Source organism: Pongo abelii, chromosome 18, assembly GCF_028885655.2.
Source record: "Pongo abelii isolate AG06213 chromosome 18, NHGRI_mPonAbe1-v2.0_pri, whole genome shotgun sequence".
Taxonomy (NCBI): Eukaryota; Metazoa; Chordata; class Mammalia; order Primates; family Hominidae; genus Pongo; species Pongo abelii.
In genome coordinates this window covers 6,267,327-6,289,433 of record NC_072003.2, presented here as the reverse complement: position 1 = coordinate 6,289,433, position 22,107 = coordinate 6,267,327, and the positions used below count along the sequence as shown (strand labels likewise).

Below are 22,107 nucleotides of genomic sequence, written 5' to 3'. Positions count from 1 at the left end.
TTATCCTCTCCCCCACTCCCGCGGCCCCGGATATTAGAGACAATAACACAGGCGTAACGTACACCCACTACTTGATTGGAAATAATATCATCCTCTCCCTTCTCGGATATTAGGAACAATATCACACTGTGCGTGTAGTACTGTCGTGAAATTCAATGGAATGTCATCCTTCGCCTCCCTGGATATGATGAACAATATCACAGGGGATGTACAGCTTCTGAGATATTGGGAGTGATATCATCCTCTCCCCTCTGGAAGTTAGGGACAATATCACAGGGGTAGTGTACACCCTCTGGCATGTTGGCACTAATATCATCCTCCCGCCCACTGGATATTAAAAACCATATCACAAGGGGCGTGTACAGACACTTCGATATTGGTATTAATACCATCCTCTCCCTCTTTGGATATTCGGTGCCGTATTTCAGGTGGGGTATACGCCACCTGCAATATTGGAAGTAATGTGATTTTCTCCCCCCGTGGATATCAGAAACGATATCACAGGGGGTGGCGAACAACCCCTGCGATACTTGGAGTGATATCATCGTCTCCCCTCACGATGATTAAGAACAATATCGTAGGGGTGGGGGGTGTACACCCCCTTTCATATTTCATACCATCCTCTTCCCCCCTGGATATTAGGAACAATATCAGGAAGGGACGTAGAGACCCTGCGACCTTTGCTGTCATACAATTGTCTCTCCCCTAGATATTAGGAAAAATGTCACTGGGGATGTGAACAGCCCTGCGATATTGAGAATAGTATCATCCTCTCCCCCCTTGCATATTGGGAACAACATCACAGGTGGGGTGTACTGCCTCTGCGATATTGGGGGTAAAATTTTCCTCTCTTCCCCTGGACATCAGGAAGGGTATCAGAGGGGGAGGGTGTGCATTCCCTGCCATATTCAACGTAACTTCATCCTCTCCCTCCCAGGGTATTCAGAACAATAGGACAGGAGGGGTGTACGCCAACTGCGATATTGAGAGTCGTATCATCCTCTTTCGCTCTGGATCTTAGGAACAATATCACAGGGTTGTGTACACCCCCTGCGATATTGGGAGTACTATCATCCTCTCTCCCTGTGGATATTAGGAAGAGTATCACAGGGCTGTGTAAACCCCCTGCGGTACTGGGAGTAATATCATCCTCTCTCCCTCTGAATAGAGGAAGATTTTCACAGGGGTGTGTACACCCCCTGCGATATTGGGAGTAATGTCATCCTCCCCAAACCTGGATGTTAGCAACGAGATCACAGAGGGGGTGTACACACCCTGCGACATTGGAAGGAATATGATCGTCTCCCCACCTGGATACTGGGAAAGAAAGATATCACAGCGCGGGTATACGTTCCCTACGCTGTTGGCAGTAATCTCATTCTTTTCCTGTCTGGATATGAGGAAGCATATCACAGGGGAGCTGTACAATTACTTCGATATTGGGAGTAATATCATCCTCTATTTTCCTGGATATTGGGCACAAAAACACAAAAGGGTGTACAACCCCTGCGATCTTGGGAGTAATAGCATACTCTCCTTCCCTGGATGTTAGAAAACAGTATCATCAGGGCTCAACACCCCCCGCGATAATGGGAGTCATATTTACTCTTTCACAGGCCATTTGGAACAATACAACAGGGGGTGTTTACAAACAGGGGTGGTGTACACCCCTGTGATATTGGGAGTAACATCATTCTCCCCACCTCCGGATATTAAGAACAATATCCCGGCGGGAGGTGGTACACCCCCAGTGATATTGCGAATAATGTCATCCTCTCCTTCCCTGGATATTAGGAACAATATCACAGGGGGGTGTACACCTTCTGTGATACTGGAAGCAATATCATCCTCTCCCCCGCTGGATATTAGAAAAAAATATCACTCACGGTGTACACCCGCTGTGATATTAGGAAGAATATTACAGGGTGTACACCCACTCTGACTTTAAGAGAAATAGCTCCCTCAAATGTCCCAAACAATATCACAGGGTATACAATGATATTTCCCTAGGATATTACAAATACTATCACAGGGTGTACACCCACTGTGATAACACGAGTAATAATACATCCCAAGGATACTACCAAGAATATCACAAGGCTGTACACCCACTATGACATCGGGAGTGATATCTCCCTAGGATACTACGAACACCATCACAGAATGTACACACATGGTGCGCACGCACGGTGATATTAGGAGTACTATCAACGCAGGACATAGTCAATAAGACCACAGGGAGTACATACCTGATGTACACCCACGGCGATGTTATGAGAACTACCTCCCTAGGATAATACGAATAACATCACAGAGTGGACACACATGGTATACACCCACCGTGGCACTAGGACTAATAACTTTCTGAGATATTACCAGTAGCATCACACAACAGAAACACATGGTGTACACCCACTGTAACCTTAGGTGTAATTTCTCCCTACGATATTACGAGTAACATCTCAGTGCATACACACATGGTGAACACCCACTGTGACATTAAGGGTAATATCCCCCTAGGATATTACCAATAACATCACCGGGTGTCCACCCATGGTGTACATGCTCTGTGATGTTAGGGATAATAACTCCCTAGGATATTATGAATAATACCGCAGGGTGTACAGAAACTGTGATATTAGAGGTAATATCTCTCTAGGATATTATGAATAATATCACAGGGTGTACCCCCACTGTGATACTGGGAGCAATATCTCTCTAGGATACTACGAATCATATCAGAATGTACACCCACTGTGATAATAGGAGAAATATCTCTCTGTGATATTACGAATTAGATCACAGAGTGTACACACATGGTGTACATCCACTTTGATATTAGGAGTAATCTCTTCCTAGGACATTACAAATAACATCACAGAGTGTACACCCACTGTAATATTAGGAATCGTATCTCCCTAGGTGATTACAAGTAATATCACAGGGTGTACACCCACTGTGATATTAGGAGTAATATCTTCCTAGGGTATTATGAATAATTTCACAGTCTCTCCACACATAATGTACACTCACTGTGATATTAGGAGTAACATCTACCTAGTAGATAACAAATAACATCGCAGGGTGGACCCCCACTTTGATATTAGCTGTAATATTCCTCTAAGTTGTTACAAATAAGATCACAGGGTGTAGAAACATGGTGTACACTCACTGTGATACCAGGAGTCGTATCTCTGTAATATATTATGAATAATATCACAGGTTGTACACCCACTGTATTATTAGCAGTCATATCTCTGTAGGACATTACAATTAATATCACAGGGTGTAGAGCCACCCTGATATTAGGAGCAATATCTTTCTAGGATATTACAGATAATATCACAGGGTGTACGCCCACTCTGCTGTCAGGAGCAATATCTCCCTAGAATATCAAAAATCCTATCAAAGGGTGTCCAATCTCTGCCTTCCAGGTTCGAAGGGATTCTCCTGCTTCAGCCTCCCGAGTAGCTAGGGTTACGCGCCACCACACCCGGCTAATTTTATTTTATTTTCACTGGAGACGGGGTTTCACCACGTGGGCCAGGCTGTTCTGGAAGTCCTGACCTCAGGTGATCCATCAGCCTCGGCCGCCCAAAGTGCTGGGATTACAGGTGTGAGGCATGGTGCTGGGCCAAGAGTTATATATTCAATTCATTTGGAAACACAGCTCCCATATTTGAGTGTGCATGTACTTTTATGAAGAAATGATGTCAGAAAACCTAAGGATGATAATAAATATGAAAAGTAACAGGCATGTTAAAAGGTCCTCCGATTGAGAACTATAAGCTTCGATTTCGGTTTTAGATAATGGGGTCCTAGCTCTTGTGTCGTCCTTTTACATATTCTACATCACAGGAACTTGCAGCACGGTGTCAGAATAAAATGGAGTGTATTTCACCGCTTCTTAATTTCTTTCAATTAGATGAGATCTTTTTCTTAAAGAGAGAAGGACATTTTCATTGCATTGTATTTTTTCTGAAAAGAGTAGGCCGTATTTTACTGAGATCACGGATTTGTTATATATGACGTTTTGGTCTTCTAATATTCTTCAGTGGATTTTCCCTAAAGTAGTATGTACAGAAAGACTTGTATAGCAAAAAAGTAAACCACGTAATAATTCTGAGATTTTTGGAATTGTCACAGCTGAGAAACATTGCTGGCGGTGTATGGTCCCCAAGTGTGAAAGTGTTCCTTGTGAATTGCTTGCATCCAGCATTAAGGGCTGGTTTTTATCTTTTATTTTTCCAATAATCTTTCCTTCTCAAGGTGTCCAAGACACACGGAGCCACGGAATCTCACAGGTGTCTGAGAATTCCTCCTCCTGGGACTCTCAGAGGATCCAGAACTGCAGCCCGTCCTCGCTTTGCTCTCCCTGTCCCTGTCCACGTATCTGGTCACGGTGCTGAGGAACCTGCTCAGCATCCTGGCTGTCAGCTCTGACTCCCCCCTCCACACCCCCATGTACTTCTTCCTCTCCAACCTGTGCTGGGCTGACATGGGTTTCACCTCGGCCACGGTTCCCAAGATGATTGTGGACATGCAGTCACATAGCAGAGTCATCTCTCATGCGGGCTGCCTGACACAGATGTCTTTCTTGGTCCTTTTTGCATGTATAGAAGACATGCTTCTGCCTGTGATGGCCTATGACTGCTTTGTAGCCATCTGTCGCCCTCTGCACTACCCAGTCATCGTGAATCCTCACCTCTGTGTCTTCTTCGTTTTGGTGTCCTTTTTCCTTAGCCTGTTGGATTGCCAGCTGCCCAGTTGGATTGTGTTACAATTCACCATCATCAAGAATGTGGAAATCTCTCATTTTGTCTGTGACCCCTCTCAACTTCTCAAACTTGCCTGTTCTGACAGCGTCATCGATAGCATATTCATAGATTTCGGTAGTACTATGTTGGGTTTTCTTGTCGTTTCAGGGATCCTTTTGTCTTACTATAAAATTGTCCCCTCCATTCTAAGGATTTCATCGTCAGATGGGAAGTAGGAAGCCTTCTCCACCTGTGGCTCTCACCTAGCAGTTGTTTGCTGATTTGACGGAACAGGCATTGGCATGTACCTGACTTCAGCTGTGTCACCACCCCCCAGGAATGGTGTGGTGGCATCAGTGATGTACGCTGTGCTCGCCCCCATGCTGAACCTTTTCATCTACAGCCTGAGAAACAGGGACATACAAAGTGCCCTGCGGAGGCTGCGCAGCAGAACAGTCGAATCTCCTGATCTGTTCCATCCTTTCTCTTGTGTGGGTGAGAAAGGGCAACCACATTCAATCTCTACATCTGCAAATCCTGCCCCTTAGTGACATTATTTTTGTGGCTTGATGGCTTTTATTCCTTTCCGCATTTCCTTTGTGAATATTGCTTTCTTCGTTATGCCTTTAACTGGAATGGGTGAGTATTCTGGGATCCTTTGTTTAGCAGAAACCTCATGACAGAATCCTCTATACCTAGGCGGCCCCTTTTAGTTTCTGAGCAGTAACCCTCTCATCCAGGTGGAATCACAACTATCTTTTTATATACACGAAGTCCTCACTTCATTTTGGAATTCCCTGAAAACTGACTTTATGGAAACAATGTACAGAAGCTCCTCCAACACCGTTGGTTGTTTAAAGTTGTGTAGTTATACTGTTGATTAAAAATAAGTGGTTTCACTATACATAATTTTGCTTCGAGGTGAAGTTTCCAAGAGACTTTCAAAGATGTTAAGTGAGGACATACTGTACATCAAATTCATATCCTCTTCCACAGTTCATGTGGAATTTCTTCATAAACTGCTTCTAGAGAATCTACTTAGGCAGGTTATGTGTAGAGATCCATGTCGCCATTCCTGAATCTTGGCTTTGAGTCTAATCACCTGGGGAGCTTACAAATGATGAGGCCTGGGTCTCAACACCTGAGATTCGGATTTCCTTGCACCTGTGTGAGTATGTGGATTTTTTTTTTTTCTTATAAAGCACCAGAGATGTTTCCAATGACAAAGTTTTTAGAGACATCAAGCTCCAATGAGTAAGAACAGAAATTAATTGTAACATGATTTCTTCAAATATTATCTTCAAATGCATTGTCCGTCAACACCATACAAATGTTTATTATGCTGTTTTTTCTTACCATTTCGTATTTTCTATTTCTTTCTTTTCCTTTTTTTTTTTTTTTTTTTGAGTCAGATTTTCACCTTTGTTGCCCAGGCTGGAGTTCAATGTCACGGTCTCGGCTCACTGCAACCTCTGCCTCCCGTATTCAAGCAATTGTCCTGCCTCAGCCTTCCAAGTAGCTGGGATTACAGGCATGCGCTGCCATGCCTGGCTAATTTTATTTGTTTATTTTTTTTTTAATTGTTGGTAGAGACAGTGTTTCTCCATTTTGGCCAGGCTGGTCTTGAACTCCCGACCTCAGGTGATCCACCCGCTTCCGCCTCCCAAAGTGCTGGGATTACAGGCATGAGCGACCGCGCCCTGCCACCACTTAGCATTTACATTTCACATTTGTTGAAGTTATAGATTTATACACACATTGATTGGTGCTTTGTTATACACTTGCATATACATAAGATGCGAAATAGAAAAGAATAAAATGGGCACAGTATCCCTGATGTTTCACATTCCAAGACATTTCAAAAATACTTGCTCTTTTGAAATTTGTTTCAATTAAGAAACTGTGGTATGCACACCCAATGAAGTATTATTCAGCCTAAAAAGGAAGAAAATCCTCTCCACTGCGGACGAAATGGGTGAGATTGCAGGTCTGTATATTAAATGAATTAAGCCAGGCACAGAATGACAAATATTTCGTCTCTTCACTTCCATGTAGGAAGAAAAAAGGAAACCTTGGCCAGGTGTTGTGGCTCAGGCCTGTAATCCCAGCATTGTGGGAGGCCGAGTCGCATGGATCACTTCAGTCCAGGAGTTCGAGACCCGCCTGGCCAACATGGTGAAAGCTTGTCTCTAGGGAAAACACAAACAATTAGCCGGACGTGGTGATGGGTGCCTGTAGTCTCAGCTACTCGGAGAGCTGAGGCCCAGGAAGCGCTTGAACTCGGGAGATGGAGGTTGCAGTGAGCCTGGACTGTGCCTGTGTACTCCAACCTGGGCAAGAGAAAGAGACTCCATCCCACACACACCTACACACAAAAGGAATCTCAGGAAGGTGGAGAGTATAAAGGGGGTTAGCAGACGCTAGGAAGAAAAGGGGTGGGATGGGGAATGAAGACAAGTGGACAACTGGGTCCCAAAATACAGGAAGATAGAATAGTGAGTTCTAGTGTTTGAAAGTACGGGGTGAACATTTTAACTCACGAGAATTGCTTGCATATTTCCAGATGCATTGGTAAGAAACTTCCTTTCTCATTATGCTGCTTTTAAGCTCTTCTCTTTCTACTCTTGAAATCATGCTGGTTTTTTGTTTTTTGTTTTTTGTTTTGAGATGGAATTTCGCTCTTGTGGCCCAGGCTGAAGTATCATGGGGCAATCTTGGCTCACCGCAACCTCTGCTTCCTGGGTTCAAGCGATTCTCCTGCCTCCACCTCCCGAGAGGCTGGGATTACAGGCATGAGCCAGCACGCCCAGCTAATGTTGTATTTCTAGTAGACACGGGAGTTTCTCCCAGTCGGTCAGGCTGGCCTTCAACTCCTGACCTCCGGTGATCCACCCGCCTCGGCCTCCCAAACTGCTGGGATTACAGGCGTGAGCGACCGCGCCGAGCCCATGCTGTATCCTTATCTGTTGTCGATTGTTGTTTGTTTGTTTTTGAGCCCAGAAATAACTTCTCACCTATATGTTCAAATGATTTTTAACATGAGTGCTAAGAAAACTCATCGGCGGAAAAGCAGCCTTTTCAAGAAATGGTGTCGGAGAAACTTGATTTCCACATGCAGAAGAATGAAGGTGGACCCCATGTCACACCAGGTGCAAAAATTAACACAAACTGGATGAAAGACATAACCCCAAGGGCTAAAAGTATCATATGCCTAAAAGAAAACATTGGCCACACTTTCATGACATCAGATTGGGCAATGCTCTCTGGGATATGACACCAAAAGCATAGGCAACAAAAGAAAATTAGATTCCTTGGATTACATCTAAATGACAGACACTTTTGTGCAGCGAAAAACACTGTGAACTGAGTGAAAAGATAACCCGTGGATTAGGAAAAACATTTGAAAATCATATATCTGAAAAGAGGCTGATATCCATCACATATAAACAACAGCTAGAACTAAACAACAAGAAACCCAAAGCATTCCATCAACAATGGTCAGAAGACTCGAGTAGACGTGTCCCTAAAGAAGATATAGCAATAGCCAATAAGCATCTAAAATGATGTTCAAAATCACTAGTCATAGGGAAGCCCAAGTCAAACAAAGAATGAGATACCACACATTAGGATGGATATGATAAACAAACAAGCATTGGTCAGACTAGAAGGATATAGGAATGCTCGAATACGATCAGAGGGAATGTAAAACCGTGAAGGAACGGAGAAAATAGAATGGCGTGCACTGGAAAAATTAGAAACAGAATGATCAGATGTTCCCGCAGTTGCATTTGTGGGTACCTACCAAAAAGAATTAGAAGCCAGGAGTGGAAGACAGATTTGTACATCCATATTCATAGCAGCATTATTCGCAACAGCCAAAACGTGGAAGCAACCCAAGGGTTCGTGGACAGATGAATGAAAAAGCACACTGCAGTTCCTTCATACAATGGAAGACTATCCAGCCTTAAAAAGGCAGGCACTTTTAGCCGGTGCGGCGGCTCACGCCTGTAATCGCAACATCTTGGAAGAACGAGGTGGGCGGATCACCTGAGGTCAGGAATTCAAGACAAGCCTGGCCATCTTGGTGAAACCCTGTCTCTAGTGAAAATGCAAAAAATGAGACGAGCGTGGTGGCGTGTGCCTATAGTCCCAGCTACTCGGGAGGCTGATGCGCAAGAATCGCTGGAACCCGGGAGGCGGAGGTTGCAGTGAGCCCAGATTGTGCCGCTGCACTCCAGCCTGGGCGACAGAGTGAGGCTCCATGGAAATGCAAAACAAAACAAAGTCAAACAAACAAACAAAAAAAAGGACAGGCACTTCTGACGCAGACCACAACATGGATGAACCTCGAAGACATTATCGTCAGTGAAATAAATAAATCCCAAAAGGTTAAACACGCCCAGGCTCAGTGGCTCGCACCTGTCACCCCAGCACTTTGGGAGGCTGAGCCAGGTGGATCACTTAAGGTCAGGAGTTCGAGACCAGCCTGGCCAATATGGTGAAAGCTCGTCTCTATTAAAAATACAAAAATTAGCTGGGCGTGGTGGCGCACGCCTGTAATCCCAGCTACTCGAGAGACTAAGACACAAGAATCGCTTGAACCCACGATGTGGAGGTTGCAGCGAGCCGAGATCACACCACTGCACTGCAGCCTGGACGACAGAGAAAGACTCTGTCTCCAAACCAAAAAAATTAAACACGGTATGATTACACTTATCTATCAAATGTCTAGAGTAGTTAAACTCATAGAGTTGCAAACTAGAAAGGTGGCCCCCATGGGTGGGGGACAGAGAGGAGTGGAGAGTTTGGTGAATGGGTGCAATTTCCATTTTGAAAGATAAAACTGTTCCGGAGACGATGGCAGTGACGGTTGCTAAACAATGTGAACGTACTTAATGTCATAAAACTGTAAACTGAAAAAGAGTGGAAATTGTAAATGTTTATACTGGCCATTCTATATAATTTAATATATATTTATAATTTTCAATACTTATATGTGGTATATTTTCCCATAAAAGATGAAAATTATAGCTGTTGGATCTTTAAAAAGAAAAGAAAGAAGTGAAGAATACACACCAGCTTTCTCCTGATTAGAGGAAGAGCCCCAAAGCTTCTATGGACACTCACTTTTCTCCGCTAATTCTTGAATTATTATGAGGAAATCCTTAGAGGCTGGGGAACTTGGGCGACTCTGGCTAATGAGGAGCTCTGTGCCTTGAACTCCCCAGACCACAGAAGAGTAAATAGTCTGTGCCTCCAGCCCTGCAGTGTGAGGGTCCAGTCCTGTGGGTTCCACACCTGTCACCTGTATCAGGAGGCTCACGTCTCACCCTGTCTTCTTGCCAGCCTCGGGGACGGAGTCTGAGACTCCATCGGGCACCATGCAGGGAGGACAGTGGACCTGTCCTCCGTGGTCATGGCCCAGCAGAGGGGAAGGGCAGTTCAGTGAGTGTAGGCAAAAGAAAGAGAGATCAGACTGTTACTGTGTCTATGTAGAAAGGAAAGACATAAGAGGCTCCATTTTGAAAAAGACACGTACTTTCAACAATTGCTTTGCTGAGATGTTGTTAATGTGTAGCTTTGCCCCAGCCACTTTGACCCAACCTGAATCTCACAAAAACATGTGTTGTATGAAATGAATGTTTAAGAGATCTAGGGCTGTGCAGGACGTGCCTTGTTAACAAAATGTTTACTAGGAGTATACTTGGTAAAAGTCATCGCCATTCTCTAGTCTCAATAAACCAGGGGCACAATACACTGTGGAAAGCCGCAGGGACCTCTGCCCTTGAAAGCGGCATATTGTCCAAGGTTTCTCCCCATGTGATAGTCTGGAATGTGGCCTCGTGGTATGAGAAAGACCTGACCGTCCCCGAGCCCTACACCCGTAAAGGGTCTGTGCTGATGTGGATTAGTCAAAGAGGAAAGCCTCTTGCAGTTGAGAGAGAGGAAGGCCACTGTCTCCTGCCTACCCCTGGGAACTGAATGTCTCGGTATAAAACCTGATTGTACATTTGTTCAATTCTGAGATGGGGGAAAAACCGCCTTATGGTGGGAGGCAAGACATGTTTGCAGCAATGCTGCCTTGTTATTCTTTACTCCACCGAGATGTTTAGGAGAAGAGAAACATAAATCTGGCTTACGTGCATCTCCAGTCACAGTAGCTTCCCTGGAACTTCCTTATGACATAGATTCTATTGCTCACATGTTCGTTGCTGACCTTCTCCTTCTTATCACTCTGCCCTCCTACTACATTCCTTTTTGCTAAAATAATAAAAATAATAATCAATAAAAACTGAGGGAACTCAGAGGCTGGTGCCAGTGCAGGTCCTTGGTATGCTGAGCACCGGTCTCCTGGGCCCACTGTTGTTTCTCTATACTTTGTCTCTGTGTCTTATTTCTTTTCTCAGTCTCTCATCCCATCTGACTAGAAATACCCACAGGTGTGGAGGAGAGGGCGACTCCTTCAAGCGAGTGCTGAGGGATGGTCGGGAGCCTTGTTTTCCTTCCTCCTCCTCAGGACAAACGAGAGAGTGCGGTGGGCAGATGGGAGGAGACCAATGTGCAAACTCTCTGCTCAGCAGACTGTGGAGTTTCTGTTCTTGGTTGTGCTGGGGGTCTCAGAAATCTTATTCAAAATTTTGCTTTCCTCCCCCATTGGTTGTCCTTTTCATAGACATCTCACACATGATAGCAGGGAATCAGTCCCTCTAAACCATTCCCTAAGAACGACAAAAAGTTTATGAAGGTGATGCTGAAGATAAAGAGGATGACGACAGACACCATGGCGTCATGAACCCTTACTGAGGCTTCCTAAAGGCCAGGCTCTGAGCTCTCTGCTCTATGCAGCTTCTTTCATTTCATCTGTGTAGTCTCCATGTTATTAGTGCATATTTCATGGTGATTTTACAGACTAGAAAAGGAGCAACGCATTTTCATACAGCTTGTACCAGATCACGAAGTCAAAAAAGGTGAAGTCCAATTTGAACCGGGCAGTCTAAGTCCAGACACATGGCATTTGGCCAGTCCTCTCCCTCCATCCAACCTGCCCTCTCAAATCCTTGTCACTCAGGCCGATGCCCCTGCTCACTGTGCCCTTCTCTTTGGGGGTTCCTTGTAGACCACAGCTAGACCAGTGGGTGCCACAATCACTGTGTCAAGTATAGAAAGGGCAGCTGAGATCACATCAAGGATTCCAGAAAGAATGGGCACAGGATCATTCGGGACGCATCTCTCCCTTCCCCCTGTTCCTGGCTTTCCTTACAGCTCTCGACTTCCTCAAAGGAGTCATCAATTCGGGGTTTGGCTTCCATTCCTATTGAGGAAGCATGAAAGTGTTTCAAAAATGCTCCTCCGACGTGCCTGTGGTTAAAACCTCTGAGCTCTTCTGAAAACTTTTGGAAGCTGGACGCGGTGGCTCACACCTGTAATCCCAGCCCTTTGGGAGGCTGAGGCAGGCGAATCACAAGGTCAGGATTTCGAGACCAGCCTGGCCAACATGGTGAAACTCTGTCTCTACTAAAAATACACACACACACACAAAAAAAAAATTAGCCAGGCATGGTGGCTTATGCCTGTAATCCCAGCTACTGCGGAGGCTGAGGCAGGAGACTCCTTTGAAGCCGGGAGACAGAGGTTGCAGTGAGCCGAGACCACTCCACTGCACTCCAGCCTGGGCGACAGAGCAAGACTCTGTGCCAAAAAAATAAATAAATAAATAAAAATTACGAAAAAAAGTGCTTGGATGGGCTTGGCAAACTTTAAACATTAGCTCACGTACCACTTTGGAAGGGCATACCTTCAGTCACTTCACCCTTTAATCCCTTTGCTCAAGACTAAAGTTCTGAGAGGAAACCTAATCGGCTGAGTTGTGTCCATGTGCGCAGTGCAGGAAAGGATGCAGCGGGAGGCGGCTCCAGGGACGTCTTTGGTTTCCATCATGAGGGAGCAGGCGCCTGGATTATCCACCCTAACAAATCTGGACAAAGGAAAACTAGGTTCTCTGCGGAAGGAGACATAGAGCCCAAGGATCTAACCAAGAGACAAATAGTCATCCTGTCTTGTCATTTTCTGTTACACATGTGTGTACCTTATCTTACACTTACCACTTTGCTTCCTTTCTCTCCTTTAATTGCACCCTGATGCCAAAAGTTTAAATAAAATGAAAGTATTGAGATAGCTCAGTAACTGACTTTTGGTCAGGTGCCTTTTCATATAGTGAACAGCTGCCCAAACAATTGTCTCTGTCACTGTGCAAATTTGCAAGCGTTTGCATGATCACTCCCAATCCCCCAACACAGGGCTGTGTTACAGCACAACTTAGTTCATTGTTTTGCTCTCAGCAACAGGGAGGTTCTCATCCATTACAGATTGCAGTAGAAACAGGGGTACCATAAGCAACCACCTCTTTCCTCAATGATGTGATGAAAGCAGAAGAAAAGTAGCTCCATGTATCCACCTTAAAAATATAAAAAGTTACGCCCGTGGGCTGCAGTTGGAGCTATGGCTGTGGCAGCTGCCGCTGGGCCTAGCCCGGGGTGTGGACCTGGGGACTCCCCAGAAGGGCCCGAGGGGGAGGTTCACGGAGCGTCGGCGGAAGGCCCACAGGATGCTAAAGATTTATTACGGCCTCTCGGAAGGGGAGGCGGTGGGACTCCCCGCCGGGTCCGACTCCCTGGACCCCAGAGATCTGAACGGGGCGCACTTGGACCCGGAAGTTTACCTAGACAAGCTGCATAGAGAGTGCCCTCTGGCCCAGCTGATGGACAGTGAGATGGACATGGTGCGGCAGATCCTGGCTCTAGACAGCGACACGCAGACCCCGGTCTATGAGAACTACGACCAGTTCATCCCAGCCACAGAAATTGACAAACAGCATAAAACTCTATGAGGAATTTCAGGAGACCCAGAATTTCCCAAATAACCTTATAAAAGAAGAACAAAGTAGGAAGACTCACAAAAATATATATATATACATATATATATATAAAGTTTTGTTTTCGTTCTGTTGAGAATATTTAGTAATTTCTATTGTGATTTTTCCTTTAACTCATGACAGGATATTTTTAATTTTCCACATGTATGCTTATGGTTAGCTATCTTCTTGCTGTTGACTTCTAATTTTGTTGCATTATGGTCAGGAAAACGTGGTCTGGGTAATGTCAATAGTATAGTGGATTTTGTTGAAACTTATTTATGGCCTAATATGTGGCCAGTTCTTTTGGGGGTTTTTTTGTTTGTTTGTTTGTTTGTTTGTTTTTTGGCAAATGTGCCACATGTGGTTAAAAGGAATATGGATTATTTGTTTTTTCAGGGGAGTTTTTATTTTTAAATAGATAAGGTTCTCAGTGTAATTGAAATCTAGCTTCAGTTAACAATATGCTAGATCTCTCAAACCTTAGGATATTAGTCAGTGTAACACCAGACAATGCTGCTGAGACAAATAAACCCTGAACTCTTAGTGTGTTGGCACCCATAACATAGTCTGGTGCAGGGCAGGGGATTCTCCTTGGGGGCCCTTGTCCAACAGTGATTCAGAGATTCTGGAGGTTTCCGTCTTTTCATTCTGGTATCTCAGAGTTTTTCTCTTGTTGCTATATGGATAGGAAGAGACGGAACATAGCTCACACTTGCCTTTGATAACCTTGGCCCAGAAGTGATTTCTTACATTCCTATTGGTGGAAATGCAGTCACATGGTTCCAAACTAACTGCAAGAGATGCTGGGAAATGTAGTCTTTCTGCCTGTCCAGGAAGCAGAATGGTGTGAACACAGCGTTGTCTTTGGCACACTATGCATGTGCTAAAGAGTTCTTACTCTTATAGGAAGTTTGTCTGTCCTGTGTAACTTTCTCAGTTTTTGCTTAGATAGTTTCAGGCAATGTTGTTTGGTGCATTCATCTTGATGATTATTATGTCCTCTTAGCAAAGTAGTCAAGATTCCCATCAGTTTGAAAGAAAGTGTTTTACAGATAGGACAGGAAATGTTAATACTTTAAAAGGCCCTGCTATTCCTCCACTCTACAGATAAGAACAACAGAGTCCTAGAGAGAGGAGGTCATAGGTCTCATTCATGAGTGGCAGAATTGAAACCAACATGGCAGTAACTTTGCCTTTCCCCCATCATATTGTTCTCCCTCTATCTTCACTCTGCTGATTTCTTCACTTGCTCCATACAGACCTCCCAGTGCCAAGTATATAAATGTGTCCGGAATTGGCGGGTTCTTGGTCTCACTGACTTCAAGAACGAAGCCGCAGACCCTCATGGTGAGTGTTACAGTTCTTAAAGGTGGCGTGTCTGGAGTTTGTTCCTTCTGATGTTCAGATGTGTTTGAAGTTTCTTCCTTCTGGTGGGGTTTGTGGTCTCGCTGGCTCAGGAGTGAAGCTAAGGACCTTCGCGGTGAGTGTTACAGCTCTTAAGGTGGCACGTCTGGAGTTGTTCATTCCTCCCGGTGGGTACGTGGTCTCGCTGGCTTCAGGAGTGAAGCTGCAGACCTTCCCCGTGAGTGTTACAGCTCATAAAGGCAGTGTGGACCCAAAGAGTGAGCAGCAGCAAGATGTATTGCAACGAGGGAAAGAACAAAGTTTCCACAGTGTGGAAGGGGACCCCAGCGGGTTGCCACTGCTGGCTCGGGCAGCCTGCTTTTATTCTTTTACCTGGCCCCACCCACATTCTGCTGATTGGTCCATTTTACAGAGAGCCGAGTGGTCTGTTTTGACAGGGCGCTGACTGGTGCGTTTACAATCCCTGAGCTAGACACAAAGGTTCTCCACCTTCCCACTAGATTAGCTAGATACAGAGTGTCCACACAAAGGTTCTCCAAGTCCCCATCAGAGTAGCCAGATACAGAGTGTCGATTGGTGCATTCACAAACCCTGAGCTAGACACAGGGTGCTGATCGGTGTGTTTACAAACCTTGAGCTAGATACAGAGTTCCAACTGGTGTATTTGCAATCCCTTAGCTAGACATAAAGGATCTCCAAGTCCCCACCAGAGTAGCTAGATAAGAGTGTCGATTGGTGCATTCACAAACCCTGAGCTAGACACAGGGTGCTGATTGGTGTGTTCACAAACCTTGAGCTAGATACAGAGTGCCAACTGCTGTATTTACAATCCCTCAGCTAGACATAAGGGTTCTACAAGTCCCCACCAGACTCAGGAGCCCCGCTGGCTTCACCCAGTGGATCCCGCACAGGGGCCGCAGGTGGAGCTGCCTGCCAGTCCCGCGCCGTGCGCCCGCACTCCTCAGCCCTTGGGTGGTCGATGGGACTGGGAGCCTTGGAGCAGGGGGCGGCGCTTGTCCGGGAGGCTCTGGCCGCACAGGAGCCCGCGGAGCGGAGAGGCTCAGGAATGGCGGGCTGCAGTTCCCGAGCCCTGCCCGCGGGGAGGCAGCTAAGGCCCGGCGAGAAGTCGACCACAGCAGCTGCTGGCCCAGGTGCTAAGCCCCTCTCTCCCCGGGGCCGACAGGGCCGGCCCGCAGCTCCTAGTGCGGGGCCGCCAAGCCCACGCCCAAATGGAACTCCAGCCGGCTGGCAAGCGCCGCGCGCAGCCCCGGTTCCGGCTCGCGCCTCTCCCTCCACACCTCCCCGCAAGCTGAGGGAGCCAGCTCCAACATTGGCCAGCCCAGAAAGGGGCTCCCACGGTGCAGCCGCGGGCTGAAGAGTTCCTCAAGTGCCGCCAAAGTGGGAGCCCAGGCAGAGGAGGCGCCGAGAGAGAGCGAGGGCTGTGAGGGCTGCCAGCAGGCTGTCACCTCTCATAAGGAGTGATTAATCTGAGCTTCTCCGGAAAGTCCATTCCTGGTAGGCACTGGGAATAAGAAATCCCAGAGTATAAAATAACATCAAGTGGTAGCGCTTTTGTGAATGGCTCCCAAATTAGTTCCTTTACCTTTTTTTTTTCTTTCATGAAGCGCAGTTGCACAAAACACGCTTAGCCTGAGATGAAGCACATATTAGAGAAAGGTTCTCTCTATAGCATTATCTATTACTCTAATGAGCATGAAAAAGAGGAGAGGGGACATGCTCTCTCTAGCTATTATTACCTCCACTATAGAGTTGACATACACAAGCTCATTATTGCATTATATTTTATTCAACAAAATAACTTTAATGTTGTAGCTTAAATTGAATTCACTAAAACATCTTTATCTCCAGCATAATGTGCCTCAAGTGTCTTCTTGGTGCCTGAATTTTCTCCAGAATTATAGTGCTGAAGCTATGGAAATGGTGAAATTATATGCAATCTGCAAAACAATGTTGCTATAACGTGGTAATTGGCCTTCCACATAATTAAAGGAACATTTCCTCATCAGATCTGTTCCATCAGAGACCCTAAGGCTATCGTTGTACAAATCACCCACTTAGGAAAACCTTTATTCCCAGTAGCCTATAAAAATCTGGTTATGCAAACAGATTTGCTTATTTAGTAACATTAATGGCTCCTCATAGTTAAAAAGTCATCAAGGTGATTGACCTGTAATCTGTTTCCTCTGTGACCAAGTGTCATTTTTATTTTGACAGTTGGGAGCCTTTTGACTCTTTCACAGCTGGCATGAAGGCACAGGAAAGGAAATCTCAAAAACCAACAGCCTGTGTATTCCCAGCCTATTAATCAGTAGAAAATCACTTCAACTGGATTAGGTTCTTGTACCTGGCAGAAAGGCTCTTATGGACATTGGAATTGGATTTTTATACTTGATATGACACCTCCTTGAGTCAGATCAGATTCGTGTTTGATAGACTCTTGCTGAAAAATTGCTCCACGGTCTGTGCAGTAGCTAAAGCCTTTTTGTTGTTGTTGTTTTAAAAGCAGCATTAAATGTTTTCATTAAGACCCTCCCAGCAGTTATTTTATTGTGAATATGGTCTTTAGCTCTGGTCCTGAATAACTCACACTGAGGAAACCTCTAATAAGTGTTTTATTGGAAGATGTCCGATGGATGGTTGGTTTTAATAACAAATCTCTTCCCTTTTTCTGTCCCCTGTGTTCTATTCTCCTTTCTCTACACATTATTCAGGGAGGATTCACCTATTCGCACAGTCCTTTCCTCTTTATTTCCATTCCAGAGCTCTCTGTGTAACTCCAGGCTGATGAATCCAGCTGCCCACTGGTGATCTCTACTTGGCTGTCTGTCTTGCATTGACTTCACCTTACCTTTCCTCTCCTGATTTCCTCTTCTGCCTGGGCTCACCACCATCCACCAAGCTTCCAAAACACCTGGGCCTCATCCTGCATTCCTCCCTCTTTCTCAGTCAAGTTAGTCTACTGTCTCCCCTCCATCCTCACTGCCACAGCCCTGGTCCAGCCAACCATCTTGTCTCACTTGGTGTATTGCAGCCTCCTACCTGGTCTACTCAGCTCCCACTCTCCTCCAGCCAGACTGCTCTTTTTATAGCACAAAGTGGATCATTACTTCCCTGCCTAAAAACATCTACTGTCTCCCTTTTTCTACAGGACAAACATGACAAAGAGCCTTTATGATTTGGCTCCAACTTACCTCTACATTAGTCACTTTTTACAATTACATGAACATCTCTCAGCTCCGCACCCTCTCACTTCTCAATTTTTGCACATGCTCTTCCCTCTGCTGGGAATGATCTTCCATACCTCTCCTATCGACCTGGCTAAGTCCTACCATTTTCTAGTCGTCAACTTAGAAGTCCTGTGATGGAGAAGTATTTCTGACCACCTGATATAGATTGGATGCCCACCCACCTCCTGGCTTTTTTTTTTTTTTTTTGATGGAGTCTCACTCTGGCCATCCAGGCTGGAGTGCAGTGGCACGATCTTGGCTCACTGCAATCTCTGCCTCCCGGGTTCAAGCAATTCTCCCCCCTCAGCCTTCTGAGTATCTGAAATTACAGGTGCCTGCCACCACACCCAGCTAATTTTTTTTGTATTTTTAGTAAAGACAGGATTTCACCATGTTGGCCAGGCTGTTTTTGAACTCCTGGCCTCAAGTGATTCACCCACCTTGGCCTCCCAACGTGCTGGGATTACAGGCATGAACAACTGTAACTGGCTGATTGGCTGCCCCTTCTATGTGCCCCCATTGCCCCAGGCATACTGTCACCATAACTCTTACCATTCTGAGTTGAAAATGATTTTTTTTTTTTTTTTGCTTTCTATTTCTCTCATTAAATGCAAAGCTCATTGAAAAGAGGATGGTGGTTGTTCACTGTTGTACTCCTAACCTTTGACTCGGTGTCCTGAGGTCTGCTCTAGAGCTGTGCACACATGTTCAGACACTGGAGCACAACTTGTCTAGCACCTCTTTTGAGGTGGCTTGGAGAAAAGTCAGTAGGTACTTCCCGAAGGATAAAACAGAAGCTTCACCTAAATCAGGAGTTCTTCAACTTCAGCCTGCATTGGAATCCTCTGAGAGCTTGTTAAAAATACAGTCTCCTAGAGCCCACTCTTCAAGAGTCAGTGAGCTGCTTCATCATCAAAATATATACATAATCCAGCCGGTCTTCAGCGGCAGCCTGGTCTGAGCCACTGTGGATTCCCACTGCAGAATCTCCCTGCTGGTCTCCTTGCTTCTGCTCTTACCTTCTTACCATCCATTCAGGTAGCCAGGGTGATCCTTTTTAAAAATTTTTAAAAATTTTTTTGAGATGAAGTCTCACTCTGTCGCCCAGGCTGGAGTGCAGTGGTGCTATCTCGGCTCGCTGCAGCCTCTACCTCCTGGGCTCAAGCCATCCTCCCACCTCAGCCTCCTGGGTAGCTGGGACCACAGGCATACACCACCACACCCGGCTGATTTTTGTATTGTTTGTAAAGACAGGGTCTTGCTATGTTGCCCAGGCTAGTCTTGAACTTCTGTGTGCACCCACCTCAGCCTCCTGCATTTTTAGGAATCCCCTCTTGTAGGGATTTTGATGCAGAGGCCTGGGTGCCTCGTGTCTCCTCCCATCTCTCTCTGTCTTTCTGTCTCTGTCTCTGTCTCTCTCTCTCTTTCTCTTTGCCTTATAGCTGCCCTGGGGACTAGATTCTGCCTTAGAAATCCCTCTGACTCCTGTTTGCTTTTACACTGAGGCTGCTATAAGTTGCACCTTGATCTGAAGTCTTGGGCTTCTGTTCCTATTGCTTGCTTTTGTTGGAAGGGCCATGCAGCTTCTTCACAAATTGTGAAGGGACCCACGAGTTTCCAAGTCCCCATCAGCCAAACCAGATGACAAACAAGGATGCAGCCCACAGCTGGGGAGACAGATTTCATGTCCACACAGACACTCCAAGATGCTGAACTGAAATCCACCCCGAAACCTGTTTTCTCTCTAAGTTCAATGTCACCTGGGGGCTTGCAGGGCAGGGCTGGTGACCATTCACTGAGCAAAGATGCTTTGAAATGTCAACTGAGAATGGTGTGGTGGTTGACAGATGGCACATCAGAGCATAGATTAACATGGAAAGAGAAACTCACCCCTTGGGGGGAGTGTGTGAGGCTGGCAGCCACACAGAGGGCTTTTCCTGTGAGCTCTCGCATAGATGTAAAGAGCCAAGAGGTTTTGCTTTCTGAGCCTGAGTGGAACAATGTTCCTCCCTGCACGTTGCCGCTCTGCAGCAAATGTTTGTTCCTGTTGCATTGATTAAGAGTGCTTACCAGGCCGGGTGCGGTGGCTCACACCTGTAATCCCAGCAATTTGGGAGGCCGAGGGGGGGAGATCCCAAGGTCAGGAGATTGAGACCATCCTGGCTAACACGGTGAAACCCCGTCTCTACTAAAAATACAAAAAATCAGCCGGGTATGGTGGAGGGCGCCTGTAGTCCCAGCTACTTGGGAGGCTGAGGCAGGGGAACGGCATGAACCCAGGAGGCGGAGCTTGCAGTGAGCCGAAATTGCGCCACTGCACTCCAGCCTGGATGACAGAGCAAGACTCCGTCTCAAAAAGAAAAAAAATAAAAGTGTTTATTGAAGGGGTTTGAAGGGAGTAGTGACAGTGTGAGTTATGGCCCTGCCAGCTGCCAGTGGAGCCAGCTGCTCTGTACAGCTTACAAGGGTATTTTGAAAAGTGGCTCAGCCAGCCAGGAGTGACTGGGTGTAAAAGTTGCTGCCACAACATCTTGTAGCCTGATTGGGGCCGTGTTTGCAGAACCCCTAAACCACTACATTTGTTCAGACTTAAAAATAAGCTTACTTTTTTTGTTTGTTTTGTTTTGTTTTATGAGACGGAGTCTTGTTCTGTCGCCCACTGCAACCTCTGCCTCCTGGGTTCAAGTGATTCTCCTGCCTCAGGCTCCCGAGTGGCTGGGACTACAGGCGTGTGCCATCATGACCTGCTAATTTTTAATAGAGACGGGGCTTCACCATGTTGGCCAGGATGGTCTGATCTCTTGACCTGGTGATCTGCCCGCCTCAGCCTCCCAAAGTGCTAGGATTACAGGCGTGAGCCACCGTGCCTGGTCAAACATAAACTTACTTTCTTACCTCTTCTGCTGAACTCTATTTGCTGCTTTTCCCAAACGTCTTTATCCAGAAGAGCTTTTAGCAACAAAGTTACCCAATGCCCTTCCCTAGTCTCTCCTTACAACTGGCTCTCAGCGGGGAGGGGGTAGGAGGAAATCCTTGACAGAACCAATTTACATGACTGTTTGGAGGACTCTGGCTAGCCCCAGGAGGTGTTTGCATTTTTAAATTGGTTACTAGTGTCAGAATGTTCAATGAGGAAGAGCACAGCCTCTATGTTGGATGCCTTGAATTGGAATCTCAGCATTGCCACTTTGTATATAAGCAGAGGATGGATTTGGGGACCTAATGGATGTAGCATGACATGAACTTGCACCAACATTCCCCTGACCTCCAAAATGCCTATTCTGATGGGTAGACCCTAGTCTCGCCCTAGTGCCAGTTCAGAGCCTGTGTCCAGTGATCCTGCACAGGTCTCATTAGTTCCTTTTCCGCTGTTCAGTCATCCTGGTAAAAGGCTGTGTATTCCTTTGGGGGCAGGCTGGGAGAAAGATTGACAGTATAAATTTTTGGCAGTGGAGAAGAGTCCTTTCTGGAGGGGACCTGGCTTCCCATTCAGACAAGGGCCTGTGGGTCTGTGAACTGGCTTATGTCTGGGAATTGACTGGGGACTGTGACTCTGCTTTTATGATTCAGATTAGACTTCCGCTCACCTGACCTAGAACTCTTCTGCAAACACAGATCAAGTAAAAATGTGGCAGGCTTCCTATCTAATTCACTTCTAGGAATGCCACGATCAGCTGGCACCATAGGTCTCTGTGAGTCAGGCTATTCTGCTTGCAGCTTTAACTCTGCTGTCCTTTGTGGTAACTGCGTCCACCTTGCCTTTGGGGATTGAGTGCTGCGGTCACTTGGCCCTGGCCCCTGTAGTGTGCCTATGTCACTTATC

The 22,107-nt window shown here is 46.0% G+C and overlaps 1 pseudogene; it reads left to right on the top strand.

Annotated features, from left to right (window-relative positions):
• The first annotated feature begins 643 nt into the window (after positions 1-643).
• LOC100454309 (olfactory receptor 7E24-like) lies at positions 644-13,644 on the top strand (annotated as a pseudogene).
• Positions 13,645-22,107: the final 8,463 nt, after the last annotated feature.